Raw genomic sequence first — 24,979 nt, 5'->3', positions numbered from 1 at the left:
ACGGTCCTGGCCATATGTGTTGTTTTTATTTTGTTGTTCTTATAGGTGCCCTGCCTGATTGGCCGGATTGGGGGGCAGTACAGGAAGCTGATTGGTCCATCCTACACTTCCTGGAGTTTTAAAAGTACGGTTCCCAACAGCTAGCGAGGCTCTTTCTGGCATCAGCACCTGTTTGCTGTTCTTGGTTTCCAAACCTTATTTAGCATTTTTGAATTGTTAGGTTTTGTGCCGTGGTTTTGTTTATAAATTGTATATTTTGTAAATAGTATTAAATCTGTAGGGGTGAACTGCCATTTTCTTTGGAGTGTTTTCACATTAGGGAGTTAGGGTTAGCGACTGTCTTTTGGTTTGTTTATTTCTATCAGGCTAGCTAGCACTTTCTGTGGGAAATGGCTTATTTTGTTTATTATGTTGGCCTTGGTTCGCCCTGAGTTGTAGAGTCATGTTTTGTTTGACACTTTCTTTCGTTTAAAATAAATATCATTCTGTTGGAACATCTCGATCCTGGATTTTGGTTTGGGGATCGGAGAGGGAACATGCTAATTTATCTTTGTATGTTGCACCCTGACCCCCTAGACAGGGGCGTAACAGACCAGTACAGTTATAGTACTTTGTACTTTGCCACATTTATCTTCTTCTTAGCAAGTGTCATGCATTCTGCTTCTCCAGCGTTTTTAAGAGCTGTTGATGATGTCAAATGCAGCTTACGGCCACACCGCTCTCTAAGCGCCCGATCTCGTCCGATCTCGGCAGCCAAATAGAGCCGGGCCTGGTTAGTACTTGGTAGGAAGACCGCCTGGGAATACCAGGTGCTGTAAGCTTTTTTGCTTGGGTTTACGGGCAGCACAAGCTGGTGTTACTGCCTATTTATTCATAGAAATTGTTCTATATTTTCATCAAATTTTGTTCTTTAATTGCTGTTTTGCTACTTTATTGGTTTGCCAACCATCGTGCTTCATTACTAGTAGACCATGTTACGGTCCTGGCCATATGTGTTGTTTTTATTTTGTTGTTCTTATAGGTGCCCTGCCTGATTGGCCGGATTGGGGGGCAGTACAGGAAGCTGATTGGTCCATCTTACACTTCCTGGAGTTTTAAAAGTACGGTTCCCAACAGCTAGCGAGGCTCTTTCTGGCATCAGCACCTGTTTGCTGTTCTTGGTTTCCAAACCTTATTTAGCATTTTTGAATTGTTAGGTTTTGTGCCGTGGTTTTGTTTATAAATTGTATATTTTGTAAATAGTATTAAATCTGTAGGGGTGAACTGCCATTTTCTTTGGAGTGTTTTCACATTAGGGAGTTAGGGTTAGCGACTATCTTTTGGTTTGTTTATTTCTATCAGGCTAGCGAACACTTTCTGTGGGAAATGGCTTATTTTGTTTATTATGTTGGCCTTGGTTCGCCCTGAGTTGTAGTGTCATGTTTTGTTTGACACTTTCTTTCGTTTAAAATAAATATCATTCTGTTGGAACATCTCAATCCTGGATTTTGGTTTGAGGATCGGAGAGGGAACATGCAAATTTATATTTGTATGTTTCACCCTGACCCCCTAGACAGGGGCGTAACAGACCAGTACAGTTATAGTACTTTGTACTTTGCCACATTTATCTTCTTCTTAGCAAGTGTCATGCATTCTGCTTCTCCAGCGTTTTTAGGAGCTGTTGATGATGTCAAATGCAGCTTACGGCCACACCGCTCTCTAAGCGCCCGATTGGAGGAGGAAAGGGGAGTGGTCTTTCCGAATCAGTGTGCTTCAGGTAGAGACACGCATGTGAACTGCTCCGCGTTTGTCGCGCATTTTTCGTTTTCATATTAGTGTTTTGCCTAGCCAGTATAGTGAGTTTGAGTTTGTTTTCAATATCTTTATGAAACCCCCCGGCGGAGTTTCTCCGTTCGGGGGCGCCTTTATTTATTGTGGTTTCCTAGTTTTTGAACTTTTTTGGGTTTTCGTTTTTGAGCGAGTTCTAATAGACTACTCGTAATGGAGAACGGCAGAGGCAGGCGAGAAGAAGAAGCCTGGTTTACAGTGGCGGGAAAAAGCGGAAGGAGGAGAATGGAAACGGGGAAAAATGGCGTCGGTGGGGAAAGCACATTGAGAGGGAACGAGCTGGAGCTGGCGGAGGAGACGAGGAAGTCGCTGAATAAAGGTGTCAAGCAGGTGGAGAAAAGGATGGAGATTGCAAAGGAGCGGCCTGGTCGGAGAATGGAGAATGACTGTGTGGCGGCGGATGAGAGACAACAGGGAGATCGGGTAAGCACGCGTTCGGTGCCGGGTGGAGTGACAGAGACGGGCAAAGAAATGCGGTATGATAGAGATTTGACTGTTTTGGCTGAGGTGGTGGGAGAGGAGAGAGTGAAGACAATGGAACTGCTGAGAGCAATGCGTGATGTGTGTGGAGGCATCGTGGCATTGCGGGAGACGGGGCCGAATAAATACGAGGTGACGGTCAAGAGCGAGGCTGGGAAAAAAAGACTCTTAGACGGATTTAAAGTGGGTAGAGCTGTGGTGATGGTTAAAACTTTAGCTATCGATGAATTGGTGGTGTCGTTTTTGAATCTGCCGGCCTATATTGCAGATGAGGACATTTTGGAAAAACTGGATGTGTGGGGGGTGAGAGCAATCTCTCCGATTAAAAGACGGTTATGGCCTGGGACTGATGTGGCGGATGGAACAAGATATGTTAAAGTTAAATTTAATGAAACTGTACAATCGTTGCCATATTCCTCTAAATTTATGACGGCCACAGGGCCAGAATATTTTAGGGTTATCCATAATAATCAGGTTAAAGTGTGTAGGATGTGTCTACAGCCTGGACATATAGTTAGAGATTGCCCTGATTTTACATGCTTTAAGTGCAATAAACAGGGTCATTATGCACGTGAGTGTGATGCCTGGGCGCACAGGTGTGTTGCGTGCCATGCCCCAGCGGAGCAATGTAATTGCCGTAATGCAGGTGAAGGGGAAGGGGTGGTAAACCGGGACTCCATCTCTGATGATGAAAGGAGTAATGTCAGGCCTGCAGAGGAGCCAGCCCTGGGTAGCGAGACAGAGAGTGAGAATGAGCTTGGAGATGAGATGGTATCACAGAGTGCTGACTTGTTGGTGCAAGAGGGCATAAGGAATGAGGGGGTCGATGAGCTGGGATCCAGTATGGATCATGTGCTGGCGAACTGGAGCGGGGATGCGGCGAGTCGCCCTGAAGGGGGCTGGCTAGACTCACCCCGGCCTGAGCCGAATGTGCCTCACTCGCAAAATGAAGTAGAATCCACCACTCAAATACCCACTTCTGATGTGGCCCCGCTGGCTCCCCAGGCTGACAGTATAGAGTCAGATTCGGAGATGGATGTTCAGCAGATAAAGCAGATTAGAAAACGTACACAGCAAGAGAAATCAGGGAGGAGTGAGGGAGGGAATAGAGGCAAAGGGAAAAAACAGCTTAGGAAATGACCTTTTTAATCGGTGTTTACTTGATAATGCTGCTTCAATTGCAAAATTTAAACGGGTTAACAAATATTGGGAAAATAGAGCAACTCTGTGGAGAAATGGCATGCGACATCTTGTGTGTCCAGGAATGTAGGTGGTCCATGGACAAAATAGACACTATAAAATCTTTTTGGAGAGGGGAGCTCTTTTACTCCCTCTCCTCTGACAAAACTGCTGGAGTGGCAATCTTTGTAAAGCCGGGTGTGTGTGAGAGTATTGTGGAGATTTTTAAGGATGGACAGGGTAGACTAATTGTTATTGATATAATACATTATAATAAAAAATATAGAATTCTGAATTTGTACGGTCCGAACAGTGAACCTGAAAGGAGAGGTTTCTTTGAGCGCTGCAAAAGGTGGACAGATGATCGCTCGGTAGTGATAGGAGATTGGAATGTTGCTCTGACTAAGGCGGACGTAGGAGTTAATAATAAATTTAAACAAGACATTAGTAGATCGGCTGTTTTTGTATGGATGGATGAGTGTGATTTGATAGATGCGTGGAGAGTGCTGAACCCCGGCACCCGGGCGTATTCGCGCAGGCAAGTGGTATTGGGCAGGCTAAAGCAATCCAGGATTGACCTGTGTTTGTTGGCGTCGAGTTTGGTGCAAGAATTAAATGAGTGTAAATATTGTTTTTGTTCCTGGAGTGATCATGCCTGTTTAAAGGTGACTCTAGGGGAGGGTGGTATGCAAAGGAATGGGGGCCTGTGGTGTTTTAACACTTCCCTCCTTGAAGATCAAGTTTTTAAAGATAAAATGAAGTCTTTTCTCTCTGCTCTATGTGATGAGAGTGATTATGTCGTGGATATCATTGAGTGGTGGGAGCGCACCAAATTTAAAATTAAAAAGCGTTGTATCGCTCTGAGCAGAGAGAAGAGGCTGAGGGAAAAGACAGAGGAGGCTGAGCTGAGACATCATCTAAAAGAGGAGCTTGAGCTTATTGAGGCTGAGTGTGACCGTCCCTTGGATGTCTATCTTGGATTGAGGGAGCAGCTGAGACGGTTAGATGAGAGAAAATGCAGAGGCGCAATGATCCGCAGTAAAGCACAACACATGTTGAAAGGGGAGCGCTGTACTGCTTTTTTTCTAGGTTTGGAAAAAAGGAAACAGGCAAAAACATACATACCAGAAATAAAAGACCTTGATGGAAACACACATACTGATATAGTGGATATTTTGCAAGCAATACAAGACTACTACGCTAATTTGTTTAGCAAACAACATATTAAAAAAGCACAAATGGACACAGTATTAGGAAAAATTGGCTGCTCCCTCAGTCACGAGGATGCGGCTCTGTGTGATGGTGACATTCAGATTGAAGAAGTGAGAGCAGCGATTGGAAACCTTAATACATCTAAAAGCCCGGGTGTGGATGGTCTCTCAGCTGAGTTTTACCAACATTTCAGCAACATACTGGCCCCCGTCCTCTGCAGGCTATACTCTGCCATGCAGGAGGAGAACAGGTGCGCGGAGTCTTTTTTAAGGGGTGTGATCACTCTAGTTTATAAAAACAAAGGCGCCAGAGATGACCTGGCAAATTATAGGCCAATTAGTCTGCTCAATACTGACTATAAGATCCTCGCTAAGGTGCTAGGGTTCAGGCTTAAGGGAGTGATTGGCTCGATAGTTGGGCCTACCCAGACTTACAGCATTCCGGGGAGGGATATCGCTGACTGCATTTTGTCAACAAAATTCTCATTGGAGAATTTAATGGCTACAGGAGGTATATACCTTAATGTAGATCTAGAGAAGGCATTTGACAGAGTGAGTCACGATTTTCTCTTCGAGTGTCTGGGGGTTTTTGGGTTCGGCCCAACTTTTCGAGGGTGGATGAAGTTACTGTACAGCCGAGCTACTAGTGTCGTGAAGTGCAATGGCTTCGTGACAGATCCCGTCCCCTTAGAAAGATCAGTGAGACAGGGGTGCCCCCTATCAGCTATGCTCTATGCAATAGTGGCAGAACCTCTAGCACAGTCAATTATATCTGACTCTCAAATAATTGGGATCACGTCGCCCAGAGGAACTGATTTCAAAATAACACAATATGCAGATGATATTAACATCATGGTCAGGGATGGGGATAGTTTGCGAAGGGTTTTGCAACATCTAGATGCATATGAGCAAGCTGCGGGAGCACGGGTAAATAAGGACAAATCGAGTTTGATCCTGGGGCCTGGTACTGTTCTTGGGGAGGAAGGCCAGCATTTTAAAAGGGGCGGGCCTGAGGTTAAAGTACTTGGTGTATATTTGGGCTCACAACCAGAAGACAGCAGTCGTAGATCCTGGGAAGAGCAGGTTGCGGGGTGTAGATCAAGGCTCGCACTGTGGAGAATGAGGGGATTAGGTTTAAAAGGGAAAATCACGGTAATAAATGCAGTAATTGTGCCGAGACTTGTCTACACCATGCAGGTTTGTCACCTGCCGAGTGATGTACTGGTACGCCTGAGCAGCGCTATTGAGGATTTTCTATGGAAGGGGAGAGCAATGAAAATTGCACATAAGACACTGGTCGGGCCGTACAAAAAGGGGGGACTCAAACTGTGTAATTTAAAAGCGAAATTGAAGTCATTAAGAATAAAACTGTATAAGAAAATGCTGAGCCGGAAAACTAAAAACATATGGGAGGATTATTTGTATGATGATGTACTGAAAAGAGGTATGTGCGGCTTTTACAATCTATGTAGCGTCACACTCGGCCGGCCTATTGTGGGAACATGTCCACTCTTCCAGGAGGCGGCTGAGGCATGGGTGGAAATCCTGCCCCAGTTAGAGTGTGTAATTACATCAAAACAAAGTGTGTTAAACCAGCCCATCTTTGGGAACCCCTGCCTCAGCGGCCGAGAGGGATGTAAGGCCGGTCGGGGCATCTTGACTGAGGCGCTACATCAGATTAAAGATGTTTTAGACCAGACAGGGGCTCCTAGCCCTCTTGCGGTATTTAGTAAAATTAGGATGAAAGGGTTTAATATAAAAAAGGCTAGAGTTGTTCGATTTTGTGATGATTTATTAGAGCGAATGCCGCAAGAGTGGAAAGAGTGGTTGTCGGAAGTGGATGAGGATCGGGTGGAGGACGACGAGCTGGATTTTGCTCTGACCTGTGACGTCAAAAACAGAAAACTGCAAGATTTACAATCAAAATTTTGGTATAGGGTTTTAATTAACAAAATATTCCAAGAACCTACAGCAAACACTGCATGGTCTCATCTCTTTCTTACCCGTCCCGTCTCTGAAATTTGGACAAATATACACAGTAAGTGGCTTCCCCCTGCAATAGCAAACTCAAACTTCCTGCTGCGTCACAGAAGGGTGCTGGTTTCTGTCGTCCTTCACCAGATAAGTAAAAGCACGTATGCGAGAACCTGTCCGGTCTGTAGGGTGGAAGATGAAGATTTTAACCACTTTATGCTATACTGTACAGTCACACGGGATTTCAGGGACTGGGTTAAAACGTTGTTAATCAATAAGTGTAAACTGCCTAAGTTAGAAGGGGAAGCATGGGACTGGGTGTGGTGCTTTGGGAAACAAAAAGGTGATAAAAGATGTAATGTTGGTTTAATCAATTTTTTATTGAGTGTAGCACGTCATGTGTTGTATGTTGGTAGGAATTATGCTTTGTATGGGGGGAAAAGGACAAACAGGGTGGGTTTTTTTCAAAATATGGTGACACATTACATGAGAATTCTGTTTTCAGTGGATGAGGATGAGTTTATAGCTAGGTGGGGGGCAAGGAATGATTTATGTGAGCTGGATGGGGAGGGTAGATTGCACTTCGATTTTGGGTGAATTTATTTAACCTTGTAGTATATGGGCGTATATATTTAAGAATGTATGTGTGTATGTAGGTGTATGTATATATGTATATATATGTGTGTATGTATAAATGTGTATGTATACATGTATATATGTGCATACAAATATGTGAAAAAAAAAAGGGGAAGAGGCTTGTTTTGCTTTAATTTGTCTGATTTACTGTAAAAAAGACGAATGAATTTACTCTTTTTCTTTATGTTTCTCTGTATATAGTTAATTTGTAAAGTGTATTTTTGATAATAAAAAGATAAAAAAAAAAAAAAATAAGCGCCCGATCTCGTCCGATCTCGGCAGCCAAATAGAGCCGGGCCTGGTTAGTACTTGGTAGGAAGACCGCCTGGGAATACCAGGTGCTGTAAGTTTTTTTGCTTGGGTTTACGGGCAGCACAAGCTGGTGTTACTGCCTATTTATTCATAGAAATTGTTCCATATTTTCATCAAATTTTGTTCTTTCATTGCTGTTTTGCTACTTTATTGGTTTGTCAACCATCGTGCTTCATTACTAGTAGACCATGTTACGGTCCTGGCCATATGTGTTGTTTTTATTTTGTTGTTCTTATAGGTGCCCTGCCTTATTGGCCGGATTGGGGGGCAGTACAGGAAGCTGATTGGTCCATCCTTCACTTCCTGGAGTTTTAAAAGTACGGTTCCCAACAGCTAGCGAGGCTCTTTCTGGCAGCAGCACCTGTTTGCTGTTCTTGGTATCCAAACCTTATTTAGCATTTTTGAATTGTTAGGTTTTGTGCCGTGGTTTTGTTTATAAATTGTATATTTTGTAAATAGTATTAAATCTGTAGGGGTGAACTGCCATTTTCTTTGGAGTGTTTTCACATTAGGGAGTTAGGGTTAGCGACTATCTTTTGGTTTGTTTATTTCTATCAGGCTAGCTAACACTTTCTGTGGGAAATGGCTTATTTTGTTTATTATGTTGGCCTTGGTTCGCCCTGAGTTGTAGTGTCATGTTTTGTTTGACACTTTCTTTCGTTTAAAATAAATATCATTCTGTTGGAACATCTCAATCCTGGATTTTGGTTTGAGGATCGGAGAGGGAACATCCAAATTTATCTTTGTATGTTTCACCCTGACCCCCTAGACAGGGGCGTAACAGACCAGTACAGTTATAGTACTTTGTACTTTGCCACATTTATCTTCTTCTTAGCAAGTGTCATGCATTCTACTTCTCCAGCGTTTTTAAGAGCTGTTGATGATGTCAAATGCAGCTTACGGCCCCACCGCTCTCTAAGCGCCCGATCTCGTCCGATCTCGGCAGCCAAATAGAGCCGGGCCTGGTTAGTACTTGGTAGGAAGACCGCCTGGGAATACCAGGTGCTGTAAGCTTTTTTGCTTGGGTTTACGGGCAGCACAAGCTGGTGTTACTGCCTATTTATTCATAGAAATTGTTCTATATTTTCATCAAATTTTGTTCTTTCATTGCTGTTTTGCTACTTTATTGGTTTGCCAACCATCGTGCTTCATTACTAGTAGACCATGTTACGGTCCTGGCCATATGTGTTGTTTTTATTTTCTTTTTCTTATAGGTGCCCTGCCTGATTGGCCGGATTGGGGGGCAGTACAGGAAGCTGATTGGTCCATCCTACACTTCCTGGAGTTTTAAAAGTACGGTTCCCAACAGCTAGCGAGGCTCTTTCTGGCATCAGCACCTGTTTGCTGTTCTTGGTTTCCAAACCTTATTTAGCATTTTTGAATTGTTAGGTTTTGTGCCGTGGTTTTGTTTATAAATTGTATATTTTGTAAATAGTATTAAATCTGTAGGGGTGAACTGCCATTTTCTTTGGAGTGTTTTCACATTAGGGAGTTAGGGTTAGCGACTGTCTTTTGGTTTGTTTATTTCTATCAGGCTAGCTAGCACTTTCTGTGGGAAATGGCTTATTTTGTTTATTATGTTGGCCTTGGTTCGCCCTGAGTTGTAGTGTCATGTTTTGTTTGACACTTTCTTTCGTTTAAAATAAATATCATTCTGTTGGAACATCTCGATCCTGGATTATGGTTTGGAGACCGGAGAGGGAACATCCTAATTTATCTTTGTATGTTGCACCCTGACCCCCTAGACAGGGGCGTATCAGACCAGTACAGTTATAGTACTTTGTACTTTGCCACATTTATCTTCTTCTTAGCAAGTGTCATGCATTCTGCTTCTCCAGCGTTTTTAAGAGCTGTTGATGATGTCAAATGCAGCTTACGGCCACACCGCTCTCTAAGCGCCCGATCTCGTCCGATCTCGGCAGCCAAATAGAGCCGGGCCTGGTTAGTACTTGGTAGGAAGACCGCCTGGGAATACCAGGTGCTGTAAACTTTTTTGCTTGGGTTTACGGGCAGCACAAGCTGGTGTTACTGCCTATTTATTCATAGAAATTGTTCTATATTTTCATCAAATTTTGTTCTTTCATTGCTGTTTTGCTACTTTATTGGTTTGCCAACCATCGTGCTTCATTACTAGTAGACCATGTTACGGTCCTGGCCATATGTGTTGTTTTTATTTTCTTGTTCTTATAGGTGCCCTGCCTGATTGGCCGGATTGGGGGGCAGTACAGGAAGCTGATTGGTCCATCCTACACTTCCTGGAGTTTTAAAAGTACGGTTCCCAACAGCAAGCGAGGCTCTTTCTGGCATCAGCACCTGTTTGCTGTTGTTGGTTTCCAAACCTTATTTAGCATTTTTGAATTGTTAGGTTTTGTGACGTGGTTTTGTTATAAATTGTATATTTTGTAAATAGTATTAAATCTGTAGGGGTGAACTGCCATTTTCTTTGGACCGTTTTCACATTAGGGAGTTAGGGTTAGCGACTGTCTTTTGGTTTGTTTATTTCTATCAGGCTAGCTAGCACTTTCTGTGGGAAATGGCTTATTTTGTTTATTATGTTGGCCTTGGTTCGCCCTGAGTTGTGTCATTTTTTGTTTGTCACTTTCTTTCGTTTAAAATAAATATCATTCTGTTGGAACATCTCGATCCTGGATTTTGGTTTGGGGATCGGAGAGGGAACATGCTAATTTATCTTTGTATGTTGCACCCTGATCCCCTAGACAGGGGCGTAACAGACCAGTACAGTTATAGTACTTTGTACTTTGCCACATTTATCTTCTTCTTAGCAAGTGTCATGCATTCTGCTTCTCCAGCGTTTTTAAGAGCTGTTGATAATGTCAAATGCAGCTTACGGCCACACCGCTCTCTAAGCGCCCGATCTCGTCCGATCTCGGCAGCCAAATAGAGCCGGGCCTGGTTAGTACTTGGTAGGAAGACCGCCTGGGAATACCAGGTGCTGTAAGCTTTTTTGCTTGGGTTTACGGGCAGCACAAGCTGGTGTTACTGCCTATTTATTCATAGAAATTGTTCTATATTTTCATCAAATTTTGTTCTTTCATTGCTGTTTTGCTACTTTATTGGTTTGCCAACCATCGTGCTTCATTACTAGTAGACCATGTTACGGTCCTGGCCATATGTGTTGTTTTTATTTTGTTGTTCTTATAGGTGCCCTACCTGATTGGCCGGATTGGGGGGCAGTACAGGAAGCTGATTGGTCCATCCTACACTTCCTGGAGTTTTAAAAGTACGGTTCCCAACAGCTAGCGAGGCTCTTTCTGGCATCAGCACCTGTTTGCTGTTCTTGGTTTCCAAACCTTATTTAGCATTTTTGAATTGTTAGGTTTTGTGCCGTGGTTTTGTTTATAAATTGTATATTTTGTAAATAGTATTAAATCTGTAGGGGTGAACTGCCATTTTCTTTGGACTGTTTTCACATTAGGGAGTTAGGGTTAGCGACTGTCTTTTGGTTTGTTTATTTCTATCAGGCTAGCTAGCACTTTCTGTGGGAAATGGCTTATTTTGTTTATTATGTTGGCCTTGGTTCGCCCTGAGTTGTAGTGTCATGTTTTGTTTGACACTTTCTTTCGTTTAAAATAAATATCATTCTGTTGGAACATCTCGATCCTGGATTTTGGTTTGGGGATCGGAGAGGGAACATGCTAATTTATCTTTGTATGTTGCACCCTGACCCCCTAGACAGGGGCGTAACAGACCAGTACAGTTATAGTACTTTGTACTTTGCCACATTTATCTTCTTCTTAGCAAGTGTCATGCATTCTGCTTCTCCAGCGTTTTTAAGAGCTGTTGATGATGTCAAATGCAGCTTACGGCCACACTGCTCTCTAAGCGCCCGATCCCGTCCGATCTCAGCAGCCAATTATGGCCGGGCCTTGTTAGTACTTGGTAGGAAGACCGCCTGGGAATACCACGTGCTGTAAGCTTCTTTGCTTGGGTTTACGGGCAGCACAAGCTGGTGTTACTGCCTATTTATTCATAGAAATTGTTCTATATTTTCATCAAATTTTGTTCTTTCATTGCTGTTTTGCTACTTTATTGGTTTGCCAACCATCGTGCTTCATTACTAGTAGACCATGTTACAGTCCTGGCCATATGTGTTGTTTTTATTTTCTTGTTCTTATAGGTGCCCTGCCTGATTGGCCGGATTGGGGGGCAGTACAGGAAGCTGATTGGTCCATCCTACACTTCCTGGAGTTTTAAAAGTACGGTTCCCAACAGCTAGCGAGGCTCTTTCTGGCATTATCACCTGTTTACTTTTCTTGGTTTCCAAACCTTATTTAGCATTTTTGAATTGTTAGGTTTTGTGCCGTGGTTTTGTTTATAAATTGTATATTTTGTAAATAGTATTAAATCTGTAGGGGTGAACTGCCATTTTCTTTGGAGTGTTTTCACATTAGGGAGTTAGGGTTAGCGACTATCTTTTGGTTTGTTTATTTCTATCAGGCTAGCTAACACTTTCTGTGGGAAATGGCTTATTTTGTTTATTATGTTGGCCTTGGTTCGCCCTGAGTTGTAGAGTCATGTTTTGTTTGACACTTTCTTTCGTTTAAAATAAATATCGTTCTGTTGGAACATCTCAATCCTGGATTTTGGTTTGAGGATCGGAGAGGGAACATCCAAATTTATCTTTGTATGTTTCACCCTGACCCCCTAGACAGGGGCGTAACAGACCAGTACAGTTATAGTACTTTGTACTTTGCCATATTTATCTTCTTCTTAGCAAGTGTCATGCATTCTGCTTCTCCAGCGTTTTTAAGAGCTGTTGATGATGTCAAATGCAGCTTACGGCCACACCGCTCTCTAAGCGCCCGATCTCGTCCGATCTCGGCAGCCAAATAGAGCCGGGCCTGGTTAGTACTTGGTAGGAAGACCGCCTGGGAATGCCAGGTGCTGTAAGCTTTTTTGCTTGGGTTTACGGGCAGCACAAGCTGGTGTTACTGCCTATTTATTCATAGAAATTGTTCTATATTTTCATCAAATTTTGTTCTTTCATTGCTGTTTTGCTACTTTATTGGTTTGCCAACCATCGTGCTTCATTACTAGTAGACCATGTTACGGTCCTGGCCATATGTGTTGTTTTTATTTTCTTGTTCTTATAGGTGCCCTGCCTGATTGGCCGGATTGGGGGGCAGTACAGGAAGCAGATTGGTCCATCCTACACTTCCTGGAGTTTTAAAAGTACGGTTCCCAACAGCAAGCGAGGCTCTTTCTGGCATCAGCACCTGTTTGCTGTTCTTGGTTTCCAAACCTTATTTAGCATTTTTGAATTGTTAGGTTTTGTGACGTGGTTTTGTTATAAATTGTATATTTTGTAAATAGTATTAAATCTGTAGGGGTGAACTGCCATTTTCTTTGGACCGTTTTCACATTAGGGAGTTAGGGTTAGCGACTGTCTTTTGGTTTGTTTATTTCTATCAGGCTAGCTAGCACTTTCTGTGGGAAATGGCTTATTTTGTTTATTATGTTGGCCTTGGTTCGCCCTGAGTTGTGTCATTTTTTGTTTGTCACTTTCTTTCGTTTAAAATAAATATCATTCTGTTGGAACATCTCGATCCTGGATTTTGGTTTGGGGATCGGAGAGGGAACATGCTAATTTATCTTTGTATGTTGCACCCTGATCCCCTAGACAGGGGCGTAACAGACCAGTACAGTTATAGTACTTTGTACTTTGCCACATTTATCTTCTTCTTAGCAAGTGTCATGCATTCTGCTTCTCCAGCGTTTTTAAGAGCTGTTGATAATGTCAAATGCAGCTTACGGCCACACCGCTCTCTAAGCGCCCGATCTCGTCCGATCTCGGCAGCCAAATAGAGCCGGGCCTGGTTAGTACTTGGTAGGAAGACCGCCTGGGAATACCAGGTGCTGTAAGCTTTTTTGCTTGGGTTTACGGGCAGCACAAGCTGGTGTTACTGCCTATTTATTCATAGAAATTGTTCTATATTTTCATCAAATTTTGTTCTTTCATTGCTGTTTTGCTACTTTATTGGTTTGCCAACCATCGTGCTTCATTACTAGTAGACCATGTTACGGTCCTTGCCATATGTGTTGTTTTTATTTTGTTGTTCTTATAGGTGCCCTACCTGATTGGCCGGATTGGGGGGCAGTACAGGAAGCTGATTGGTCCATCCTACACTTCCTGGAGTTTTAAAAGTACGGTTCCCAACAGCTAGCGAGGCTCTTTCTGGCATCAGCACCTGTTTGCTGTTCTTGGTTTCCAAACCTTATTTAGCATTTTTGAATTGTTAGGTTTTGTGCCGTGGTTTTGTTTATAAATTGTATATTTTGTAAATAGTATTAAATCTGTAGGGGTGAACTGCCATTTTCTTTGGACTGTTTTCACATTAGGGAGTTAGGGTTAGCGACTGTCTTTTGGTTTGTTTATTTCTATCAGGCTAGCTAGCACTTTCTGTGGGAAATGGCTTATTTTGTTTATTATGTTGGCCTTGGTTCGCCCTGAGTTGTAGTGTCATGTTTTGTTTGACACTTTCTTTCGTTTAAAATAAATATCATTCTGTTGGAACATCTCGATCATGGATTTTGGTTTGGGGATCGGAGAGGGAACATGCTAATTTATCTTTGTATGTTGCACCCTGACCCCCTAGACAGGGGCGTAACAGACCAGTACAGTTATAGTACTTTGTACTTTGCCACATTTATCTTCTTCTTAGCAAGTGTCATGCATTCTGCTTCTCCAGCGTTTTTAAGAGCTGTTGATGATGTCAAATGCAGCTTACGGCCACACTGCTCTCTAAGCGCCCGATCCCGTCCGATCTCAGCAGCCAATTATGGCCGGGCCTTGTTAGTACTTGGTAGGAAGACCGCCTGGGAATACCACGTGCTGTAAGCTTCTTTGCTTGGGTTTACGGGCAGCACAAGCTGGTGTTACTGCCTATTTATTCATAGAAATTGTTCTATATTTTCATCAAATTTTGTTCTTTCATTGCTGTTTTGCTACTTTATTGGTTTGCCAACCATCGTGCTTCATTACTAGTAGACCATGTTACAGTCCTGGCCATATGTGTTGTTTTTATTTTCTTGTTCTTATAGGTGCCCTGCCTGATTGGCCGGATTGGGGGGCAGTACAGGAAGCTGATTGGTCCATCCTACACTTCCTGGAGTTTTAAAAGTACGGTTCCCAACAGCTAGCGAGGCTCTTTCTGGCATTAGCACCTGTTTACTTTTCTTGGTTTCCAAACCTTATTTAGCATTTTTGAATTGTTAGGTTTTGTGCCGTGGTTTTGTTTATAAATTGTATATTTTGTAAATAGTATTAAATCTGTAGGGGTGAACTGCCATTTTCTTTGGAGTGTTTTCACATTAGGGAGTTAGGGTTAGCGACTATCTTTTGGTTTGTTTATTTCTATCAGGCTAGCTAACACTTTCTGTGGGAAATGGCTTATTTTGTTTATTATGTTGGCCTTGGTTCGCCCTGAGTTGTAGAGTCATGTTTTGTTTGACACTTTCTTTCGTTTAAAATAAATATCGTTCTGTTGGAACATCTCAATCCTGGATTTTGGTTTGAGGATCGGAGAGGGAACATCCAAATTTATCTTTGTATGTTTCACCCTGACCCCCTAGACAGGGGCGTAACAGACCAGTACAGTTATAGTACTTTGTACTTTGCCATATTTATCTTCTTCTTAGCAAGTGTCATGCATTCTGCTTCTCCAGCGTTTTTAAGAGCTGTTGATGATGTCAAATGCAGCTTACGGCCACACCGCTCTCTAAGCGCCCGATCTCGTCCGATCTCGGCAGCCAAATAGAGCCGGGCCTGGTTAGTACTTGGTAGGAAGACCGCCTGGGAATGCCAGGTGCTGTAAGCTTTTTTGCTTGGGTTTACGGGCAGCACAAGCTGGTGTTACTGCCTATTTATTCATAGAAATTGTTCTATATTTTCATCAAATTTTGTTCTTTCATTGCTGTTTTGCTACTTTATTGGTTTGCCAACCATCGTGCTTCATTACTAGTAGACCATGTTACGGTCCTGGCCATATGTGTTGTTTTTATTTTCTTGTTCTTATAGGTGCCCTGCCTGATTGGCCGGATTGGGGGGCAGTACAGGAAGCAGATTGGTCCATCCTACACTTCCTGGAGTTTTAAAAGTACGGTTCCCAACAGCAAGCGAGGCTCTTTCTGGCATCAGCACCTGTTTGCTGTTCTTGGTTTCCAAACCTTATTTAGCATTTTTGAATTGTTAGGTTTTGTGCCGTGGTTTTGTTATAAATTGTATATTTTGTAAATAGTATTAAATCTGTAGGGGTGAACTGCCATTTTCTTTGGACCGTTTTCACATTAGGGAGTTAGGGTTAGCGACTGTCTTTTGGTTTGTTTATTTCTATCAGGCTAGCTAGCACTTTCTGTGGGAAATGGCTTATTTTGTTTATTATGTTGGCCTTGGTTCGCCATGAGTTGTGTCATTTTTTGTTTGTCACTTTCTTTCGTTTAAAATAAATATCATTCTGTTGGAACATCTCGATCCTGGATTTTGGTTTGGGGATCGGAGAGGGAACATGCTAATTTATCTTTGTATGTTGCACCCTGACCCCCTAGACAGGGGCGTAACAGACCAGTACAGTTATAGTACTTTGTACTTTGCCACATTTATCTTCTTCTTAGCAAGTGTCATGCATTCTGCTTCTCCAGCGTTTTTAAGAGCTGTTGATGATGTCAAATGCAGCTTACGGCCCCACCGCTCTCTAAGCGCCCGATCTCGTCCGATCTCGGCAGCCAAGTAGAGCCGGGCCTGGTTAGTACTTGGTAGGAAGACCGCCTGGGAATACCAGGTGCTGTAAGCTTTTTTGCTTGGGTTTACGGGCAGCACAAGCTGGTGTTACTGCCTATTTATTCATAGAAATTGTTCTATATTTTCATCAAATTTTGTTCTTTCATTGCTGTTTTGCTACTTTATTGGTTTGCCAACCATCGTGCTTCATTACTAGTAGACCATGTTACGGTCCTGGCCATATGTGTTGTTTTTATTTTGTTGTTCTTATAGGTGCCCTGCCTGATTGGCCGGATTGGGGGGCAGTACAGGAAGCTGATTGGTCCATCCTACACTTCCTGGAGTTTTAAAAGTACGGTTCCCAACAGCTAGCGAGGCTCTTTCTGGCATCAGCACCTGTTTGCTGTTCTTGGTTTCCAAACCTTATTTAGCATTTTTGAATTGTTAGGTTTTGTGCCGTGGTTTTGTTTATAAATTGTATATTTTGTAAATAGTATTAAATCTGTAGGGGTGAACTGCCATTTTCTTTGGACCGTTTTCACATTAGGGAGTTAGGGTTAGCGACTGTCTTTTGGTTTGTTTATTTCTATCAGGCTAGCTAGCACTTTCTGTGGGAAATGGCTTATTTTGTTTATTATGTTGGCCTTGGTTCGCCATGAGTTGTGTCATTTTTTGTTTGTCACTTTCTTTCGTTTAAAATAAATATCATTCTGTTGGAACATCTCGATCCTGGATTTTGGTTTGGGGATCGGAGAGGGAACATGCTAATTTATCTTTGTATGTTGCACCCTGACCCCCTAGACAGGGGCGTAACAGACCAGTACAGTTATAGTACTTTGTACTTTGCCACATTTATCTTCTTCTTAGCAAGTGTCATGCATTCTGCTTCTCCAGCGTTTTTAAGAGCTGTTGATGATGTCAAATGCAGCTTACGGCCCCACCGCTCTCTAAGCGCCCGATCTCGTCCGATCTCGGCAGCCAAATAGAGCCGGGCCTGGTTAGTACTTGGTAGGAAGACCGCCTGGGAATACCAGGTGCTGTAAGCTTTTTTGCTTGGGTTTACGGGCAGCACAAGCTGGTGTTACTGCCTATTTATTCATAGAAATTGTTCTATATTTTCATCAAATTTTGTTCTTTCATTGCTGTTTTGCTACTTTATTGGTTTGCCAACCATCGTGCTTCATTACTAGTAGACCATGTTACGGTCCTGGCCATATGTGTTGTTTTTATTTTCTTGTTCTTATAGGTGCCCTGCCTGATTGGCCGGATTGGGGGGCAGTACAGGAAGCTGATTGGTCCAGCCTACACTTCCTGGAGTTTTAAAAGTACGGTTCCCAACAGCTAGCGAGGCTCTTTCTGGCATCAGCACCTGTTTGCTGTTCTTGGTTTCCAAACCTTATTTAGCATTTTTGAATTGTTAGGTTTTGTGCCGTGGTTTTGTTTATAAATTGTATATTTTGTAAATAGTATTAAATCTGTAGGGGTGAACTGCCATTTTCTTTGGACCGTTTTCACATTAGGGAGTTAGGGTTAGCGACTGTCTTTTGGTTTGTTTATTTCTATCAGGCTAGCTAGCACTTTCTGTGGGAAATGGCTTATTTTGTTTATTATGTTGGCCTTGGTTCGCCATGAGTTGTGTCATTTTTTGTTTGTCACTTTCTTTCGTTTAAAATAAATATCATTCTGTTGGAACATCTCGATCATGGATTTTGGTTTGGGGATCGGAGAGGGAACATGCTAATTTATCTTTGTATGTTGCACCCTGACCCCCTAGACAGGGGCATAACAGACCAGTACAGTTATAGTACTTTGTACTTTGCCACATTTATCTTCTTCTTAGCAAGTGTCATGCATTCTGCTTCTCCAGCGTTTTTAAGAGCTGTTGATGATGTCAAATGCAGCTTACGGCCACACTGCTCTCTAAGCGCCCGATCCCGTCCGATCTCAGCAGCCAATTATGGCCGGGCCTTGTTAGTACTTGGTAGGAAGACCGCCTGGGAATACCACGTGCTGTAAGCTTCTTTGCTTGGGTTTACGGGCAGCACAAGCTGGTGTTACTGCCTATTTATTCATAGAAATTGTTCTATATTTTCATCAAATTTTGTTCTTTCATTGCTGTTTTGCTACTTTATTGGTTTGCCAACCATCGTGCTTCATTACTAGTAGACCATGTTACGGTCCTGGCCATATGTGTTGTTTTTATTTTCTTGTTCTTATAGGTGCCCTGCCTGATTGGCCGGATTGGGGGGCAGTACAGGAAGCTGATTGGTCCATCCTACACTTCCTGGAGTTTTAAAAGTACGGTTCCCAACAGCTAGCGAGGCTCTTTCTGGCATCAGCACCTGTTTACTTTTCTTGGTTTCCAAACCTTATTTAGCATTTTTGAATTGTTAGGTTTTGTGCCGTGGTTTTGTTTATAAATTGTATATTTTGTAAATAGTATTAAATCTGTAAGGGTGAACTGCCATTTTCTTTGGAGTGTTTTCACATTAGGGAGTTAGGGTTAGCGACTATCTTTTGGTTTGTTTATTTCTATCAGGCTAGCTAGCACTTTCTGTGGGAAATGGCTTATTTTGTTTATTATGTTGGCCTTGGTTCGCCCTGAGTTGTAGAGTCATGTTTTGTTTGACACTTTCTTTCGTTTAAAATAAATATCATTCTGTTGGAACATCTCAATCCTGGATTTTGGTTTGAGGATCGGAGAGGGAACATCCAAATTTATCTTTGTATGTTTCACCCTGACCCCCTAGACAGGGGCGTAACAGACCAGTACAGTTATAGTACTTTGTACTTTGCCATATTTATCTTCTTCTTAGCAAGTGTCATGCATTCTGCTTCTCCAGCGTTTTTAAGAGCTGTTGATGATGTCAAATGCAGCTTACGGCCACACCGCTCTCTAAGCGCCCGATCTCGTCCGATCTCGGCAGCCAAATAGAGCCGGGCCTGGTTAGTACTTGGTAGGAAGACCGCCTGGGAATACCAGGTGCTGTAAGGTTTTTTGCTTGGGTTTACGGGCAGCACAAGCTGGTGTTACTGCCTATTTATTCATAGAAATTGTTTTATATTTTCATCAAATTTTGTTCTTTCATTGCTGTTTTGCTACTTTATTGGTTTGCCAACCATCGTGCTTCATTACTAGTAGACCATGTTACGGTCCTGGCCATATGTGTTGTTTTTATTTTCTTGTTCTTATAGGTGCCCTGCCTGATTGGCCGGATTGGGGGGCAGTACAGGAAGCTGATTGGTCCATCCTACACTTCCTGGAGTTTTAAAAGTACGGTTCCCAACAGCAAGCGAGGCTCTTTCTGGCATCAGCACCTGTTTGCTGTTCTTGGTTTCCAAACCTTATTTAGCATTTTTGAATTGTTAGGTTTTGTGACGTGGTTTTGTTATAAATTGTATATTTTGTAAATAGTATTAAATCTGTAGGGGTGAACTGCCATTTTCTTTGGACCGTTTTCACATTAGGGAGTTAGGGTTAGCGACTGTCTTTTGGTTTGTTTATTTCTATCAGGCTAGCTAGCACTTTCTGTGGGAAATGGCTTATTTTGTTTATTATGTTGGCCTTGGTTCGCCCTGAGTTGTGTCATTTTTTGTTTGTCACTTTCTTTCGTTTGAAATAAATATCATTCTGTTGGAACATCTCGATCCTGGATTTTGGTTTGGGGATCGGAGAGGGAACATGCTAATTTATCTTTGTATGTTGCACCCTGACCCCCTAGACAGGGGCGTAACAGACCAGTACAGTTATAGTACTTTGTACTTTGCCACATTTATCTTCTTCTTAGCAAGTGTCATGCATTCTGCTTCTCCAGCGTTTTTAAGAGCTGTTGATGATGTCAAATGCAGCTTACGGCCCCACCGCTCTCTAAGCGCCCGATCTCGTCCGATCTCGGCAGCCAAATAGAGCCGGGCCTGGTTAGTACTTGGTAGGAAGACCGCCTGGGAATACCAGGTGCTGTAAGCTTTTTTGCTTGGGTTTACGGGCAGCACAAGCTGGTGTTACTGCCTATTTATTCATAGAAATTGTTCTATATTTTCATCAAATTTTGTTCTTTCATTGCTGTTTTGCTACTTTATTGGTTTGCCAACCATCGTGCTTCATTACTAGTAGACCATGTTACGGTCCTGGCCATATGTGTTGTTTTTATTTTGTTGTTCTTATAGGTGCCCTGCCTGATTGGCTGGATTGGGGGGCACTACAGGAAGCTGATTGGTCCATCCTACACTTCCTGGAGTTTTAAAAGTACGGTTCCCAACAGCTAGCGAGGCTCTTTCTGGCATCAGCACCTGTTTGCTGTTCTTGGTTTCCAAACCTTATTTAGCATTTTTGAATTGTTAGGTTTTGTGCCGTGGTTTTGTTTATAAATTGTATATTTTGTAAATAGTATTAAATCTGTAGGGGTGAACTGCCATTTTCTTTGGAGTGTTTTCACATTAGGGAGTTAGGGTTAGCGACTATCTTTTGGTTTGTTTATTTCTATCAGGCTAGCTAACACTTTCTGTGGGAAATGGCTTATTTTGTTTATTATGTTGGCCTTGGTTCGCCCTGAGTTGTAGTGTCATGTTTTGTTTGACACTTTCTTTCGTTTAAAATAAATATCATTCTGTTGGAACATCTCAATCCTGGATTTTGGTTTGAGGATCGGAGAGGGATCATGCAAATTTATCTTTGTATGTTTCACCCTGACCCCCTAGACAGGGGCGTAACAGACCAGTACAGTTATAGTACTTTGTACTTTGCCACATTTATCTTCTTCTTAGCAAGTGTCATGCATTCTGCTTCTCCAGCGTTTTTAGGAGCTGTTGATGATGTCAAATGCAGCTTACGGCCACACCGCTCTCTAAGCGCCCGATCTCGTCCGATCTCGGCAGCCAAATAGAGCCGGGCCTGGTTAGTACTTGGTAGGAAGACCGCCTGGGAATACCAGGTGCTGTAAGTTTTTTTGCTTGGGTTTACGGGCAGCACAAGCTGGTGTTACTGCCTATTTATTCATAGAAATTGTTCCATATTTTCATCAAATTTTGTTCTTTCATTGCTGTTTTGCTACTTTATTGGTTTGTCAACCATCGTGCTTCATTACTAGTAGACCATGTTACGGTCCTGGCCATATGTGTTGTTTTTATTTTGTTGTTCTTATAGGTGCCCTGCCTTATTGGCCGGATTGGGGGGCAGTACAGGAAGCTGATTGGTCCATCCTTCACTTCCTGGAGTTTTAAAAGTACGGTTCCCAACAGCTAGCGAGGCTCTTTCTGGCAGCAGCACCTGTTTGCTGTTCTTGGTTTCCAAACCTTATTTAGCATTTTTGAATTGTTAGGTTTTGTGCCGTGGTTTTGTTTATAAATTGTATATTTTGTAAATAGTATTAAATCTGTAGGGGTGAACTGCCATTTTCTTTGGAGTGTTTTCACATTAGGGAGTTAGGGTTAGCGACTATCTTTTGGTTTGTTTATTTCTATCAGGCTAGCTAACACTTTCTGTGGGAAATGGCTTATTTTGTTTATTATGTTGGCCTTGGTTCGCCCTGAGTTGTAGTGTCATGTTTTGTTTGACACTTTCTTTCGTTTAAAATAAATATCATTCTGTTGGAACATCTCGATCCTGGATTATGGTTTGGAGACCGGAGAGGGAACATCCTAATTTATATTTGTATGTTGCACCCTGACCCCCTAGACAGGGGCGTAACAGACCAGTACAGTTATAGTACTTTGTACTTTGCCATATTTATCTTCTTCTTAGCAAGTGTCATGCATTCTGCTTCTCCAGCGTTTTTAAGAGCTGTTGATGATGTCAAATGCAGCTTACGGCCACACCGCTCTCTAAGCGCCCGATCTCGTCCGATCTCGGCAGCCAAATAGAGCCGGGCCTGGTTAGTACTTGGTAGGAAGACCGCCTGGGAATACCAGGTGCTGTAAGCTTTTTTGCTTGGGTTTACGGGCAGCACAAGCTGGTGTTACTGCCTATTTATTCATAGAAATTGTTCTATATTTTCATCAAATTTTGTTCTTTCATTGCTGTTTTGCTACTGTATTGGTTTGCCAACCATCGTGCTTCATTACTAGTAGACCATGTTACGGTCCTGGCCATATGTGTTGTTTTTATTTTCTTGTTCTTATAGGTGCCCTGCCTGATTGGCCGGATTGGGGGGCAGTACAGGAAGCTGATTGGTCCATCCTACACTTCCTGGAGTTTTAAAAGTACGGTTCCCAACAGCAAGCGAGGCTCTTTCTGGCATCAGCACCTGCTTGCTGTTCTTGGTTTCCAAACCTTATTTAGCATTTTTGAATTGTTAGGTTTTGTGACGTGGTTTTGTTATAAATTGTATATTTTGTAAATAGTATTAAATCTGTAGGGGTGAACTGCCATTTTCTTTGGACCGTTTTCACATTAGGGAGTTAGGGTTAGCGACTGTCTTTTGGTTTGTTTATTTCTATCAGGCTAGCTAGCACTTTCTGTGGGAAATGGCTTATTTTGTTTATTATGTTGGCCTTGGTTCGCCATGAGTTGTGTCATTTTTTGTTTGTCACTTTCTTTCGTTTAAAATAAATATCATTCTGTTGGAACATCTCGATCCTGGATTTTGGTTTGGGGATCGGAGAGGGAACATGCTAATTTATCTTTGTATGTTGCACCCTGACCCCCTAGACAGGGGCGTAACAGACCAGTACAGTTATAGTACTTTGTACTTTGCCACATTTATCTTCTTCTTAGCAAGTGTCATGCATTCTGCTTCTCCAGCGTTTTTAAGAGCTGTTGATGATGTCAAATGCAGCTTACGGCCCCACCGCTCTCTAAGCGCCCGATCTCGTCCGATCTCGGCAGCCAAATAGAGCCGGGCCTGGTTAGTACTTGGTAGGAAGACTGCCTGGGAATACCAGGTGCTGTAAGCTTTTTTGCTTGGGTTTACGGGCAGCACAAGCTGGTGTTACTGCCTATTTATTCATAGAAATTGTTCTATATTTTCATCAAATTTTGTTCTTTCATTGCTGTTTTGCTACTTTATTGGTTTGCCAACCATCGTGCTTCATTACTAGTAGACCATGTTACGGTCCTGGCCATATGTGTTGTTTTTATTTTGTTGTTCTTATAGGTGCCCTGCCTGATTGGCCGGATTGGGGGGCAGTACAGGAAGCTGATTGGTCCATCCTACACTTCCTGGAGTTTTAAAAGTACGGTTCCCAACAGCTAGCGAGGCTCTTTCTGGCATCAGCACCTGTTTGCTGTTCTTGGTTTCCAAACCTTATTTAGCATTTTTGAATTGTTAGGTTTTGTGCCGTGGTTTTGTTTATAAATTGTATATTTTGTAAATAGTATTAAATCTGTAGGGGTGAACTGCCATTTTCTTTGGACTGTTTTCACATTAGGGAGTTAGGGTTAGCGACTGTCTTTTGGTTTGTTTATTTCTATCAGGCTAGCTAGCACTTTCTGTGGGAAATGGCTTATTTTGTTTATTATGTTGGCCTTGGTTCGCCCTGAGTTGTAGTGTCATGTTTTGTTTGACACTTTCTTTCGTTTAAAATAAATATCATTCTGTTGGAACATCTCGATCCTGGATTTTGGTTTGGGGATCGGAGAGGGAACATGCTAATTTATCTTTGTATGTTGCACCCTGACCCCCTAGACAGGGGCGTAACAGACCAGTACAGTTATAGTACTTTGTACTTTGCCACATTTATCTTCTTCTTAGCAAGTGTCATGCATTCTGCTTCTCCAGCGTTTTTAAGAGCTGTTGATGATGTCAAATGCAGCTTACGGCCACACCGCTCTCTAAGCGCCCGATCTCGTCCGATCTCGGCAGCCAAATAGAGCCGGGCCTGGTTAGTACTTGGTAGGAAGACCGCCTGGGAATACCAGGTGCTGTAAGCTTTTTTGCTTGGGTTTACGGGCAGCACAAGCTGGTGTTACTGCCTATTTATTCATAGAAATTGTTCTATATTTTCATCAAATTTTGTTCTTTCATTGCTGTTTTGCTACTTTATTGGTTTGCCAACCATCGTGCTTCATTACTAGTAGACCATGTTACGGTCCTGGCCATATGTGTTGTTTTTATTTTCTTGTTCTTATAGGTGCCCTGCCTGATTGGCCGGATTGGGGGGCAGTACAGGAAGCTGATTGGTCCATCCTACACTTCCTGGAGTTTTAAAAGTACGGTTCCCAACAGCAAGCGAGGCTCTTTCTGGCATCAGCACTTGCTTGCTGTTCTTGGTTTCCAAACCTTATTTAGCATTTTTGAATTGTTAGGTTTTGTGACGTGGTTTTGTTATAAATTGTATATTTTGTAAATAGTATTAAATCTGTAGGGGTGAACTGCCATTTTCTTTGGACCGTTTTCACATTAGGGAGTTAGGGTTAGCGACTGTCTTTTGGTTTGTTTATTTCTATCAGGCTAGCTAGCACTTTCTGTGGGAAATGGCTTATTTTGTTTATTATGTTGGCCTTGGTTCGCCCTGAGTTGTAGTGTCATGTTTTGTTTGACACTTTCTTTCGTTTAAAATAAATATCATTCTGTTGGAACATCTCGATCCTGGATTTTGGTTTGGGGATCGGAGAGGGAACATGCTAATTTATCTTTGTATGTTGCACCCTGACCCCCTAGACAGGGGCGTAACAGACCAGTACAGT

General features: G+C 42.4%; 15 pseudogenes; all 15 read left to right on the top strand.

The window, feature by feature from the left end:
• The first annotated feature begins 702 nt into the window (after positions 1 to 702).
• On the top strand, positions 703 to 821 carry LOC137119375 (5S ribosomal RNA; annotated as a pseudogene).
• Positions 822 to 8,514: 7,693 nt separating this feature from the next.
• Positions 8,515 to 8,633, top strand: LOC137119480 (5S ribosomal RNA; annotated as a pseudogene).
• Positions 8,634 to 9,490: 857 nt separating this feature from the next.
• LOC137119438 (5S ribosomal RNA) lies at positions 9,491 to 9,609 on the top strand (annotated as a pseudogene).
• Positions 9,610 to 10,462: 853 nt separating this feature from the next.
• On the top strand, positions 10,463 to 10,581 carry LOC137119374 (5S ribosomal RNA; annotated as a pseudogene).
• Positions 10,582 to 12,414: 1,833 nt separating this feature from the next.
• On the top strand, positions 12,415 to 12,533 carry LOC137119401 (5S ribosomal RNA; annotated as a pseudogene).
• An 853-nt stretch (positions 12,534 to 13,386) lies between these two features.
• On the top strand, positions 13,387 to 13,505 carry LOC137119372 (5S ribosomal RNA; annotated as a pseudogene).
• Positions 13,506 to 15,338: 1,833 nt separating this feature from the next.
• On the top strand, positions 15,339 to 15,457 carry LOC137119400 (5S ribosomal RNA; annotated as a pseudogene).
• An 853-nt stretch (positions 15,458 to 16,310) lies between these two features.
• LOC137119404 (5S ribosomal RNA) lies at positions 16,311 to 16,429 on the top strand (annotated as a pseudogene).
• An 854-nt stretch (positions 16,430 to 17,283) lies between these two features.
• Positions 17,284 to 17,402, top strand: LOC137119478 (5S ribosomal RNA; annotated as a pseudogene).
• A 1,830-nt stretch (positions 17,403 to 19,232) lies between these two features.
• LOC137119497 (5S ribosomal RNA) lies at positions 19,233 to 19,351 on the top strand (annotated as a pseudogene).
• Positions 19,352 to 20,204: 853 nt separating this feature from the next.
• Positions 20,205 to 20,323, top strand: LOC137119477 (5S ribosomal RNA; annotated as a pseudogene).
• Positions 20,324 to 21,180: 857 nt separating this feature from the next.
• On the top strand, positions 21,181 to 21,299 carry LOC137119420 (5S ribosomal RNA; annotated as a pseudogene).
• Positions 21,300 to 22,156: 857 nt separating this feature from the next.
• LOC137119371 (5S ribosomal RNA) lies at positions 22,157 to 22,275 on the top strand (annotated as a pseudogene).
• Positions 22,276 to 23,128: 853 nt separating this feature from the next.
• LOC137119510 (5S ribosomal RNA) lies at positions 23,129 to 23,247 on the top strand (annotated as a pseudogene).
• An 857-nt stretch (positions 23,248 to 24,104) lies between these two features.
• LOC137119370 (5S ribosomal RNA) lies at positions 24,105 to 24,223 on the top strand (annotated as a pseudogene).
• Positions 24,224 to 24,979: the final 756 nt, after the last annotated feature.

This window comes from Channa argus, unplaced genomic scaffold, assembly GCF_033026475.1.
Source record: "Channa argus isolate prfri unplaced genomic scaffold, Channa argus male v1.0 Contig057, whole genome shotgun sequence".
In the NCBI taxonomy this organism is placed as follows: domain Eukaryota; kingdom Metazoa; phylum Chordata; class Actinopteri; order Anabantiformes; family Channidae; genus Channa; species Channa argus.
The sequence above is the reverse complement of the archived record's forward strand: the minus strand, read 5'-3'. Positions and strand labels throughout refer to the sequence as shown.